Below are 14,625 nucleotides of genomic sequence, written 5' to 3'. Positions count from 1 at the left end.
AAAGACAATCACATATGAGGGTCCCGTTTTGTTGTTGTACTAACCCGTCCTTAAGTCCATTCCATCCAGCGGTCGACCCCACAGACGTATTCATATTTTTTTACATTCTGTTCATTCAAAATGAGAATTTTCTCAAATATAAATTAATATTAGTTTATTGTGCATATATATAGACATAGGTTAGGTTAGGCGTTTAGGTTCTGTTGGCGATTATTTGTATTTGTAGTACGTGGGTGAAGCATTTATAGCGTTGTGGTTCCAACAAAATTCGTCAGTGAAGCACTTGTTCCGGAAGTGTTCGAACGAAGTGTTCGAACAAAGTGTTCGAGGGAGCCGGTCGGCCGAGCGGACAGCACGCTGGACTTGTGATCCTGTGGTCCTGGGTTCGATCCCAGGCGCCGACGAGAAACATTGGGCAGAGTTTCTTTCACCCTCTGCCCCTGTTACCTAGCAGTAAAATAGGTACCTGGATGTTAGCTGTCACGGGCTGCTTCCTGGGGGTGGAGGCCTGGCCAAGGACCGGGCCGCGGGGACACTAAAAAGCCCCGAAATAATCTCGAGATAACCTCAAGATAACGTCATCAGTTGCGAGTCGTGTGTGAACCGTTTTTCATTCATTTTGTATGTTGTGAAGCGAAACTGTCAAAGCCTTTAATTGATCTCTGAATAAGTTTCCCAACCCATACATTTTTCTTTGGGTTGTTATTCACTAATATAATCATAACTGGCAAAAGTATGTTTTTAAATGCAGGCGATGAGTCACAATAACGTGGCTGAAGTATGATGACCAGACCACACACTAGAAATTGAAGAGACGACGACGTTTCGGTCCGTCCTGGACCATTCTCAAGTCGATTGTGATGAGGACAGGTAGGGACAGGAATTAAATAGGCAAGAGAGAGCTGAGGAGGAAAGTCAGGTGTAGGGGATAGTAGTTATGAGAACTGCAGCAGGCCTATTGGCCCATACGAGGCAGCTCCTATTATAACCACCGAAGGAGATGGTAATAGGAATAAGAAGAGGATAGCAAGGGAGCGTAGAAGACAATGAACAGAAAAAGGGAGAAGAGAGAAAGAAAGGAAACGAAACGACGACGAAACGTCGTCGTCTCTTCAATTTCTAGTGTGTGGTCTGGTCATTATGTTTTTAAAGTAATGTAAATATCAGAAAACACCATAGCTAAGAGTGATGGAGTGCGTGCGATCAATATAGATGTCCTGACAAGTGGGGAATGGCCTGGAGAATGTGGGGAACCCCTATGAGTCTTGTCTAGCAGACCGAGCAAAACTTGGGGCCAGATTCACGAAGCGCAGTTACGCAAGCACTTACGAACCTGCACATCTTTTCTCAATTTTTGGCGGCTTTGTTCACAATTATTAAACAGTTAATGAGCTCCGAAGCACCAGGAAGCGCTTTATAACAATAACAACAGTTGATTGGCAAGTTTTCATGCTTGTAAACTGTTTAATAAATGTAAACAAAGTCGTCAATGATTGAGGAAAGATGTACAGGTTCGTAAGTACTTGCGTAACTGCTTCGTGAATCTGGCCCCAAGTAAGGAGTGTGTTCTTACCTTCAGCCGATTTACGCGGACCGAGCTCCAGTTGCTGGACCCAGTTTTCGCCCTTATTAATGGCTCTTGCTTCAATCTTCCCTTCTACCTGCCTACTACTCGCACGGAAAGAAACGTTTCTTTACAGCTCTGACGGATTAGTTGCGTCTTTAAGATAAAATAAGTGCTCTCGTTTTCTGTTGCTTCTCAGTCCTTTTCCACTACATTCCCCTTATTATTATTAACATCTTTATTGACAAAATTAATTACAATTTTGCCTAATCTGAGGATTTTGATAAAGCCTTATTAAAGTGAGGATAATGCTGGTATTCACTGTCACGCAGGACAATGGGGTCATACATAAGACAATAGGTCTAAACTGTAGGCTGAAGCACATATATATCATGGTTACAATCAATGTGTTAATGTATGGATATGTGAAAACAACTTTCTATTGTGCACTGCCACACAAGGGCAGGGATGGGTTCATAAGTGATGCAGCTTAGAAGTAATATAAATAAAAATTGTTCTCATTCCCCAAGACTCCTGTTTGCCGAGCTGGTAGAAAAATGCACCTTTTCTTGGGGGTACATGGAACATGTTCACGATATGAATGATTAGCGGCATATATGGGAAAGCAATGAAATATATTAATTCATCGTCTACGATTTTTCTATATTTTCTGCTCCTAAAAGTAGTAATTAATGTTTATTATTACTTATTTTATGTTAAATTAATATAATTTTTGCAGTTCTAATATATATTCAAGTTAATTTTTGTTCAACCTAAACCTAGTCACATATGACGATTCCTGAGGTCCTCGTAGATAAGAACCTCGGTATCCATATAACAATTAATATTACAGATTATGTTTGACAAGGTTATTTAAGTTTTAAACTGGAACAAGGGTGGCACTGCTGGACCAGGGGTGGCACTGCTGGACCAGGGGTGGCACTGCTGGACCAGGGGTGGCACTGCTACACCAGGGGTGGTACTGCTGGGCCAGGGGTGGTACTGCTACACCAGGGGTGGCACTGCTACACCAGGGATGGCACTGCTACACCAGGGGTGGTACTGCTACACCAGGGGTGGCACTGCTGGGCCAGGAGTGGCACTGTTGGACCAGGGGTGGCACTGCTACACCAGGGGTGGCACTGCTGGACCAGGGGTGGCACTGCTACACCAGGGGTGGCACTGCTACACCAGGGGTGGCACTGCTACGCCAGGGGTGGCACTGCTACACCAGGGGTGGCACTGCTACACCAGGGGTGGCACTCTTACACCAGAGATGACACTGCTCCAAGGGTGGCACTGCTACACCAGGGGTGGCACTGCTACACCAGGGGTGGCACTGCTACGCCAGGGGTGGCACTGCTACACCAGGGGTGGCACTGCTACGCCAGGGGTGGCACTGCTACACCAGGGGTGGCACTGCTACACCAGGGGTGGCACTCTTACACCAGAGATGACACTGCTCCAAGGGTGGCACTGCTACACCAGGGGTGGCACTGCTACACCAGGGGTGGCACTCTTACACCAGAGATGACACTGCTCCAAGGGTGGCACTGCTACGCCAGGGGTGGCACTGCTACACCAGGGGTGGCACTGCTACGCCAGGGGTGGCCCTGCTACGCCAGGGGTGGCACTGCTACACCAGGGGTGGCACTGCTACACCAGGGGTGGCACTGCTACACCAGGGGTTGCACTGCTACACCAGGGGTGGCACTGCTACACCAGGGGTGGCACTGCTACACCAGGGGTGGCATTACTGATCTAGTTATGATGCAAGGGGTGCCTCGGATAGGCAAATAGTAAGCGCATGCGGAGCCACTTACCGCTGAACTGGTGGTTGCAGGTGGACAGGGCAATGTCCCTGCAGGTGGTGCCAAGTCCCCCCCTCCCCCCCTACAGGTGGAGGAGGGCCACACACACACAACAGGTGGGCCACGGGCCCGTCAGTTCCCACTAAGGTAGTCGGACACTTCGGGTCAATCGCCTCGTTATCCAACAACCTTAACGACCTCGGCCGGCTGCCACGTGTAGCTTGAAATATATATATATATATATCCTTAGACGAATGATATATTGACTATGGGTAAATATAGCAGCATGTTATCCTGTCTCAAGTGGCACTCAAGTGACAGTTTGTCAACACAAGCTTGCACAAGACGCCCTCGTCTTCGTGGTCTGGCACGTTAAATCCCACGAGCTGCGGGCCTCATTTATTTATTTTTATATTTTTTTGTCGCGCCCCGGGCCTCCGAAATGCCAGATTCAACTGGTGGTTTTTAATAAGTTTTGTAGCGAGGGCGTGAGGAGTGAGAGTTATGTACCTCCACGGCTCAACGGCTGGCCGGTGACTGCGCTCTACTGCGTGATGACGAACGGCTACACCGCCGCCTCTCAACACCTGCGCAACCTCCACCTCTCCTAAGTATCCTATATATTATTTGTGTAATCATAGTGTTTATAGTAATGACTTACTATCACATTATTAAACTACCGATGATTGCTTATATATTCCATGATAGGTGTTGTTTTCCTTCGTTCGGGATAAACATCTTGCGGAGCATACGTCAAGGTCGGAGGCAGCCTTTGGAACGCCCTGGCACACGGCGGCCAGAGAACATTACCTTGACAAAAATCACCTTTCCAAGAAATCTCCACGCAAATCTCACAATAATTGTCATAACACCATTTATTACCAACTCATTAATAAATTAAGCGATGGAACACCAGATAAAAACTTTTCCCCACTTGTTTAGCCGATGTTTTCCCAGAGAATATATTTGGCGGGCTCAGTTATGGAGGGTTGGTGCGCCTGGAAGTTCCAGCGGATTCCCCCGTCATCCAGGTTAATATTACGTGACAGTATTTCCTCCACGCTAAGCTATCTCTAGTTCAATCCTAGGCAGATAGCATTATTTTAACCCTCTTTTTTTTAAGATTATAATAGATATCCTTTATTGTCTTGTAGGTAAATGGAAGATACTTTTTTTTTCCTCCGTGTGTGACAGAGGTCGAACCATTTATGTTCTAATTGGTATTTATATAAAAAAAAATTTTGATGAATGTTAAGTTGTCATGGGTGCAATGAGCCTTAACTTTCCCGGCGAGAAATATTATGGTTATCTGTACATGTTACTATGCGAAAATCTAAAAAGGATTTTCATTATCTGAAATATCGAGAAATTGTATTTTATCATAAATTGGCTAGTATTAAAAATCTGCATGTACAAGCAATGTAATTAAATTAATACACAAAAATTCCAAGAATGTTTGACGAAGGAAAATCTCTACTATGAAATGTCACTTTCTTAGCCAAAGGCAATAAAATAGGATCCTTCAAAATGATTTGTTTGCTTTAAGTCATTATCTACTAGATGTCTCGCTTACCCCTTGGCTCAAACTACACAACCCCATCTCTCTGATTGATTGATTGATGAAGATTAAGCCACCCAAGAGGTGGCACGGGCATGAATAGCCCGTAAGTGGTGGCCCTTTCGAGCCATTACCAGTATCAAAAGATGATACAGGAGATCTGTGGAGGCGCAACTGCACCCTGCGTGACGGGAGATGTCTCCCGGACCAAGTGGTGACCAAATGGAGCCCCATCTCTCTCCTTCGGACAAGCCTAAAAACCATTTGGGCTGGACGGTAGAGCGACAGTCTCGCTTCATGCAGGTCGGCGTTCAATCCCTAACTATCCAATTGGTTAGGTATTCTTCAACCCTACCCCACCCCCGTCCCATCCCAAATCTGCTGACACGCGCGCACACACACACGAGTTCAATCCTCCTCATGAGGAGGATTGAAACAGAGGATGATAGTAGGAGGCTACAAGATGACCTGGGTAGACTGAGTGAATGGTTCAACAAATGGCTGTTGAAGTTCAACCCGAGTAAATGCAAAGTAATGAAACTAGGCAGTGGAAACATGAGGCCAGGCACAGGATACAGAATAGGAGATGAAGTACTTAATGAAACAGAGAGAAAGATCTAGGAGTTGATATTACACCAAACCTGTCTCCTGAAGCCCACATAAAGAGAATAACGTCTGCGGCATATGCGAGGCTGGCTAACATCAGAACGGCGTTCAGGAACCTGTGTAAGGAATCATTCAGAATCTTGTACACCACATATGTAAGACCAATCCTGGAGTATGCGGCCCCAGCATGGAGCCCGTACCTTGTCAAGCACAAGACGAAGCTGGAAAAAGTCCAAAGGTATGCTACTAGACTAGTCCCAGAACTAAGAGGCATGAGTTATGAGGAAAGGCTGCGGGAAATGCACCTTACGACACTGGAAGACAGAAGAGTTAGGGGGGACATGATCACAACCTACAAAATCCTCAGGGGAATCGACCGGGTAAACAAGGATGAACTATTCAACACTGGTGGGACGCGAACAAGGGGACACAGGTGGAAGCTGAGTACCCAAATGAGCCACAGAGACGTTAGAAAGAACTTTTTCAGTGTCAGAGTAGTTAGTAAATGGAATGCATTAGGAAGTGATGTGGTGGAGGCTGACTCCATACACAGTTTCAAATGTAGATATGATAGAGCCCAATAGGCTCAGGAATCTGTACACCAGTTGATTGACGGTTGAGAGGCGGGACCAAAGAGCCAGAGCTCAACCCCCGCAAGCACAATTAGGTGAGTACACACACACACACACACACACACACACACACACACACACACACACACACACACATACACACATATATATATATATATATATGTCGTACCTAGTAGCCAGAACTCACTTTTTGGCCTACTATTCAAGGCCCGATTTGCCTAATAAGCCAAGTTTTCCTGAATTAATATATTTACTATAATTTTTTTCTTATGAAATGATAAAGCAACCCTTTTCTCTATGTATGAGGTCAATTTTTTTTTATTGGAGTTAAAATTAACGTAGATATATGACCGAACCTAACCAACCCTACCTAACCTAACCTAACCTATATTTATAGGTAAGGTTAGGTTAGGTAGCCAAAAAAAGCTAGGTTAGGTTAGGTTAGGTAGGTTAGGTAGACGAAAAAACATTAATTCATGAAAACTTGGCTTATTAGGCAAATCGGGCCTTGAATAGTAGGCTGAGAAGTGCGTTCTGGCTATTAGGTACGACATATATATATATATATATATATATATATATATATATGTCGTACCTAATAGCCAGAACGCACTTCTCAGCCTACTATTCAAGGCCCGATTTGCCTAATAAGCCAAGTTTTCATGAATTAATGTTTTTTCGTCTACCTAACCTACCTAACCTAACCTAGCTTTTTTGGCTACCTAACCTAACCTTACCTATAAATATAGGTTAGGTTAGGTTAGGTAGGGTTGGTTAGGTTCGGTCATATATCTACGTTAATTTTAACTCCAATAAAAAAAAATTGACCTCATACATAGAGAAAAGGGTTGCTTTATCATTTCATAAGAAAAAAATTATAGTGAATATATTAATTCAGGAAAACTTGGCTTATTAGGCAAATCGGTCCATGAATAGTAGGCTGAGAAGTGAGTTCTGGCTACTAGGTACGACATATATATATATATATATATATATATATATATATATATATATATATATATATATATATATATATATATATATATATATATAGTTTCATTGAATGAGGCCTCCGCATATTCTGTGTTGATTATTTTCTTGTTTAAGGCTTCTATCCCTCTGACTAGTGCTCTTGCATCTTGATTTAAATGGAAGATTATCTCTCCAAATGTCATCTTTGTTCGAGGTAAGCTAAAAACATAATAATATAACTTTAGAATGTTGAATTTAATTATAAATTTAAATAAACGTTCCGAACCTACATGGTTCATTCTCAAGTGATGGGACAGTAGATTGATGAAGATTAAGCCACCCAAAATGTGGCACGGGCATGAATAGTCCGTAAGTGGTGGCCCTTTTGAGCCATTACCAGTATTAAGAGCTGATACTGGAGATCTGTAGAGGTGCAACTGCTCCCTGCGTGACGGGAGATGTCTCCTTTGTAAATGTGTTAAGATGAAGATTAAGCCACCCAAAAGGTGGCACGGGCATGAATAGCCCGTAAGTAGTGGCCCTTTTGAGCCATTACCAGTATCAAGAGCTGATACTGGAGATCTGTGGAGGTGCGAATGCACCCTGCGTGACGGAAGATGTCTCCCGTGGACGATATCCACCCCAAACTCATTTATATATGTCTAACCTTTGCTTGAGACAACCCACAGATCCCACATCTATTGTCTTACACGGTAATTGGTTCTATAAATCAATTGCCGGATATGTCGAAGAGATCATTAAAAGGAAGGTGAACCGCCATGCTACCTTTGATGACACACTTGCCCCTGGGACGATTAGGAGAACATTATCTGCAAGTGAGACGACCTAGCTGGCTTGGCCTTGCAATGGTCATGACAACATTCCTTGCGTCACGACCCCACTACACTCCTCAGTTGCCATCGAGACAGTTTACACTCATGAACAAATCCACAAGGGCCGTGACGAGGATTCGAACCTGCGTCCGGGAGCATCCCAGACAGTTTAGACTCGTAATTATTCTTAATTTTTCTGCATCTCACTTCATTATGAACATTCAAATGTTAATGATAGTTACTTTAGTAAAGATTAATCTGACAATTATGTCTAAAAAGCACAACAATACGTGACATTAATGCTATACCTGGATAAAATATGTCCTTTCTGAGAGAGAAACACCAAAGTGCTTGAAGTTCTGATAGTGGTCCAGTGTGTCAGACCCGATCAAAGTTTCCCGCGATGTCCAGTGTAACAACACAACCTATTTTGGAAGTCTCCAGGACCTGATGCCACTAAATGAGGAGGTTTAGCAAGGTCAACACCAAAACCACCTTTCCTAAAACCCAGTGTCTTGCTTTCCGACCGTCCCTCGCGGTCACCTGTCCCTCAATAGAATTCTTGGTGACTCGGATACTTTTGATATTGTTCGCCTTATGCGTTTTTGTTCTCGTATTGGCATCCTTGGTGATATTTAGCGCCCTCTGATTATTTTGCGCATTTGATGGTGCTACATAGCCTTCCCGGTTTGGTGCCTTCTTTTGATAATTACTTACTTTCCTAAAACCCAAATTATCAACTACATAATCGATGACAGTCAAAACATGAGGTCATTTGGTGAGAAATTAATGTCTCAAACAATTTTCCAATTACTGAAAGAATGGTTTCTAATTACAGACTTCTGAATGACTTCCTTTTGTGGATAGGAATTATATCTGTCTTTTTCCTTGGGGAAGCCCAAATTGGTTGAGGTAGGCAGTGTTGGTAGATTAGTGGGAGAGGCAAAGCAAGCAGGTGCGGACGACGGAGTAACCGTCTTGGGCTGACCTAATCTGGACCCACTGAACAAATGAACAAATCCACAAGGGCCGTGACGAGGATTCCCACTGCCTTACCCATGTCCAATTACTTATCTAGATGGTAGACTTCCTCTTGTCGAATATCTATTTCAAACAACTTAGAAACAGTTCTTGGATCAAGCTGTGGAGGTTGACGTTCTGAATCAGGCACTTGCATCTTGGAAGCAAAATGGTTTTGCCAAAAAAGTCAGCCAACGACATGCAACAGTGCCATCTGTTGTAACTAGCAACAGATGGCACTGTTGCTGGTTGCAACAGTGCCATCTTACCGGTTTAGTAGAGGGATTGTGTCTATAGATGATTATCCATGCCGATCTTTAACCAGAGACCAACAGACTTTAGATCCATCTCTCTCTCCTCTCTCTCTCTCTCTCTCTCTCTCTCTCTCCTCTCTCTCTCTCTCTCTCTCTCTCTCTCTCTCTCTCTCTCTCTCTCTCTCTCTCTCTCTCTCTCTCTCTCTCTCTCACTCAAACTATGACTAAAATTCATTTGGAATACAGTATCACTGATGTTCATAGTGAAACTGCAAACATGTAACAAGTTGCCAAAAATACAATTTGTAGTTTGAACAAATGAAATACGTGGCAGTGTGTCTTTTCGGAAGGAAGGAAACTATCAGGGGAGAACGTTAAGCCACTGCGACTATATGACAGCACTGGGAAGGGATCAGGATAAAGATTTGGGATGGGACGGTGGGAAGGAATGGTGCCTAACCATTTGGACGGTCGGGGATTGAACGCCGATTTGGATGAATCGAGACCGTCGCTCTACCGTCCAGCCCAAGTAGTTGGACCTTTTTGGAAGGAGTTGCTGGGAAGTGTATCACCCTTCCTCTTCCCCTTCCATCCCTCCCCTTCCCACAACCGAACAACACGGCAACCTCAGAGAGCCTCCCCACCCCCAGCCTACACCCCCCCCCTCCCTGCACCTCCCCCCCCCTCCCTGCACCTCCCCCCTCTCACTACTACTTACATATTAGAGTAAAATATGGTTGAAAGGTTTTGAGAAATTTTACGACATCCTTGCATACTATTTTACATTATACATTGACAAAAAAAGAAAACACAAAATTCTAAGCTCATTTAATATGATACTGTATTGGTAGATTCATCAGCATTAGCACACTGTACTCTTTTCATTCATGGTAGTACTGACCCACCCATGTTGTACACGTACCCGACAGCAGTTACTGGAAAAATTGGGCGTAGCCCCAAGCTACTTGGCCTCCAACTTCAGACAGACAGACAGCCTGGCAGACAGACATTTCTATTTATAGATACTGACTAGGTGGGATATCCGGTTGAACCTGGGTCGACACTGTCAGGTCTGTCTGTCTGCTGTCTTCCTGTCTGTGTCTTCCCTCTCACCCCATTCACCCTCTCCCTCCCATGTCCCACATCTCCTTTCTCCCCCTCACCCTTCCCCTCTCCCCCCACCCTTCTCCCTCCCATAACAAGGCTCGTCCCAGAATTGCAAGGGTTATGAAGAAAGACTGAAGAAACTAAACCTGACGACGCTAGAAAGGAGGAGAGAGGGGCTACATGATAAAGACTTACAAAATACTCATGGGGGATTGACAATGGAAACAAAATTAAATGCTCACAATAGCACTAGAGGATATGGATGTAAGCTTGAGACTTGGATGAGTGATAGAAATGTTAAAAAAGTTTTCATTTAGCGTAACAGTAGTGGGAAAACATAATTTAACTAAATAAGCAAATTGTAGAAGTAAACTCTATTCATAATTTTAAAAGTAGATATGATAAGGAAACAGGCCAGGAGTCACTGCATTAGACAACCGGCGGATAGAAAAGCAGAGTCCAGGGGCCAGATTCACGAAGCACTTACGCAAGTACTTGCGAACGTGTACATCTTTCCTCAATCTTTGATGGCTTTGGTTACATTTATTAAACAGTTTACAAGCATGAAAACTTGCGAATCCACTGTTGTTATTGTTATAAACAGCCTCCTGGTGCTTCGGAGCTCATTGACTGTTTAATAATTGTAAACAAAGCAGCTAAAGATTGAAAAAAGATGTACAGGTTCGTAAGTGTTTGCGTAACTTCTTCGTGAATCTAGCCCCAGGAGCTATTGTTCGACCCTGTAGGCACAAATAGGTGAGAACACAACACAACCAGCACGTTCAGCACGGGTGGGACACGAACAAGGGGACACAGGTGGAAACTTAGTATTCAGATGAGCCAGAGAAGTTAGAAAGAATTTTTTTCAGTGTCAGAGTAATTAATAAATGGAATGCATTAGGCAGTGATGGGGTGGAGGCTGACTCCATACACAGTTTCATATGTAGATAGGATAGAGCCCAGTAGGTTCAGGAATCTGTACACCAGTTGATTGACGGTTGAGAGGCGGGACCAAAGAGACAAAGCTCAACCCCCGCAAGCACAATTAGGTGAGTACCAGTGTTGAGGCTGTTGGATCAACGGGTTCCTGAAAGCGTTCTATTTGCTTTTACAATTTTTAAAAACATTTAATAATTAATATAAGTGCATATCAACAAATTATATCCGACGAAAATAGGGCAAATTAAGCATGAATGATAAACCCGGATGCTCATCGCGTTCAATCTGTCCTCATAGCACGTCGCATTTTGACATAGTTTACCTCAAGGCCAAACGCTTATGTTCGGATATAATGTTCCGTTTTCTGTTCGTGGATCCTCTGGTAGGTTATCCTCGTGGATCCTCTGGTAGGTTATCCTCGTGGATCCTCTGGTAGGTTATCCTCGTGGATCCTCTGGTAGGTTATCCTCGTGGATCCTCTGGTAGGTTATCCTCGTGGATCCTCTGGTAGGTTATCCTCGTGGATCCTCTGGTAGGTTATCCTCGTGGATCCTCTGGTAGGTTATCCTCGTGGATCCTCTGGTAGGTTATCCTCGTGGATCCTCTGGTAGGTTAGGATAAGGCCACTTTAGTACGACAGTTTCTTGACGTTGGGGAACACAGGCGAGAACGGGCTGGATAATGATACCTAATACGGCGGGAGTCTGGGTAACGGGATTGAGTAGTACCGGAGCAGCAGGACACCTTGAGACTAGATCCGGCTTCAAGAGAAGATCGATATAGCGAACAAAGGTTCTGGAGTACGTATGCATTAAGCAGACATAAGGGTGGAGGAGGGGATCAGCCATTCACACAACTGACCCTTCAGATATAAAACAATGGAGCTCGACTTGGGCGCCCCGGTACACCCCCGTCGCCTACAGCCGACTACTTATACCAGGCCAACCACCACAACCTCGTCAACCACACTCCTATATTATATTTAACACCGTTGCAAACAACACACACACTAATAGGGTCATATGAATAGCCGTCCTTAATTTAAGTACCATCTATTGTCTATTAAAGATGTATCCATGTAGGCTAATGGGTGGTGGTGGTGGTGGTGGTAGCCTATTGATGGTGGTAGTCTACTGGTATTGGTGTGGTGGTAGTAGCCTACTGGTGTTGATAGTCTACTAGTGAAGTTAATTCGGCGCTGAATTGTCGTTGCTCTTGGGTACAATGGCCGTTGGGTGCCTGGGAAGACGACTGCGAACCCCACACACATCCAGAACACACGGTCTCCACGAAGGTTTATTATTTAATTTATTAATTATTTAAGGTTTATTATTTATTGTCTCCACCAGCCGGGGAGACACAGGCTTGACAACAATGAGTCACTTATATTATCATTATCCCGCTTCCCGCTTTTATAGAATGGGATGGCGTCATTCCAGAGAGAAACTGTGAATAATACAGAATATCGTAAAAGAAGGTTAAAAATATTAATAAAAATTCACTCGTCCATTCATATATCCCTTGCAATTCAATGGCTTTGTTTTAGATTATGAATGGGGGGGGGTCAGAAAGCATGTTAGGGTTACTTAGGTCCCCTAGGGTCAAGGCTGCCGGTCCAGGATACATCCCACAAGTCGCTTAATTTAATTTATTTTTATTTATACATATGCAAGAGTTCTAACATTCTTGTACAGCCACTAGCACGCATAGTGTTTCAGGCAGGTCCTTAATCCTAATTTTTCCTGGAATACGACCCGCCAAATCGTTTAACAACTAGGTACCTATTCACTGGTTACCTTACCTTGAGATGATTTCGAAGCCGAGCCGTTCACTGTTGGGTAAACAGAGGCTACAGTTAAGACCAATCGAAAATAACCATTACTCCTCCTAGTGCACCGACCCATGGTCCCGCCATAGGTCGGGGCATTTCTAACTACTGGCCCATGTCCTTTCTAACAGCCAGGGGGTGGGGGTTAGATGCATTTCTGACTACTGTACATACCATTAGCGAGCGGTGATATTCATTTTAGAGTTAAGATTGTGATTTAAACTTTGTGATTGAGTTTAAGATTATTGATTCGATTGGTCTCAAGCTTTGTTACCCACTGAGTTTTTTGGAAGTTAGCCGTAGCAAAGCACGTCGTACATATTATAATATGTGCAGTGAAAGAATTCGCCCAAAGAATGTGTTATGTTTACCATAATAATAATAATAATAATAATAATAATATTTATTTAGGTAAAGGTACATACATAAAGAGATTTTACAAAGTTTGTTGGCTTTATAGATAGAGCTAGTACATACAATACCATATTTCTCTGGGTTTGAGAATATTGTCAAGGCCTTGAAACTTTTTAATATACATGTATTGTTTAGCTACGAAAATACTGTTGGTAAGCTATTAGTTAAGAACAGCCCTCGTAGTGATAGTTGTCATTTATAAAATACCTTGTAAAGACTGTAATAAGTTCTATGTTGGGCAAACATTTTAAAGATTTGAAATGTAGAATTTCGCAACATAAATACTCAGTAAGACATGGCCAATTGTCTAATGCTTTGTTTGTTCATCTGTCAGATGCTCGCCAAATTGAGATGGCTTCTTCAATAACGAATTGTAAAAGCATTTATAACAAACATAATTGAATCTGCTTTGATGCAGTTTACAAAAGTAATTTGAACATTAGCAGTGGTTTATATAACTTAGATCCCTTTTTGATAGATAAATTAAAGGGGGATCATTGGAACACATTTGTCTCACTAATTCATTGTAAATATTTACTATCTTATGCAATTATAATCCATGTGTGGGCCTGTTGGTGGGTATGGATAGGAGCTGCATCGTATGGGCCAATAGGCTTTTAAGCATTTCTTGTGCGGCTCGTATTTGTGTCCACCTAATTCCCATTCATTTGTTATTGTACCTCACCTCACTCAACCATTCTCTCCTACCTATTTATGTCCAATATTTGACCTGTAAAATCACTCCTTAAAGTACTTAAGGAAATTCCTGTTTCAATTTTCCTTTGTGGTCGAGTCACATTTTTAATCAAGAGTTTATTTTCGCGATTTACACATACACGTATATAGTTTTGCATCGATGTTTGGGTTTAAAAGGGAGGGAGGGTGCTCATAAATTACAACTCCTCAATTTTAACTGGGGAGGCAACTAATGCAATTGCTTGCTCAAGCCATTGCCAAGATTCCCCCTCACTTAACTATCCTGAAAGGCATGTACAAGCCCACCCTCCCCAAGTCAAGTTTGTCTCCGAGGACTGTTTAAAGTCATACACACACAAATCCGTGTTTCTTAACCAGGGGTCCACAGAACCCCTAGTAACCTTGGGGTTCTGCAAGATTTAGCAATAAA

General features: G+C 43.2%; 1 protein-coding gene across 1 annotated transcript in view; it reads left to right on the top strand.

Annotated features, from left to right (window-relative positions):
• Cog3 (conserved oligomeric Golgi complex subunit 3) overlaps positions 1-14,625 on the top strand; it is a 225,484-nt gene that overhangs the window by 185,745 nt on the left and 25,114 nt on the right. The window lies entirely within an intron of this gene.

This window comes from Procambarus clarkii, chromosome 55 (genome assembly GCF_040958095.1).
Source record: "Procambarus clarkii isolate CNS0578487 chromosome 55, FALCON_Pclarkii_2.0, whole genome shotgun sequence".
In the NCBI taxonomy this organism is placed as follows: domain Eukaryota; kingdom Metazoa; phylum Arthropoda; class Malacostraca; order Decapoda; family Cambaridae; genus Procambarus; species Procambarus clarkii.
This window is presented reverse-complemented; position numbering and strand designations above follow the sequence as displayed.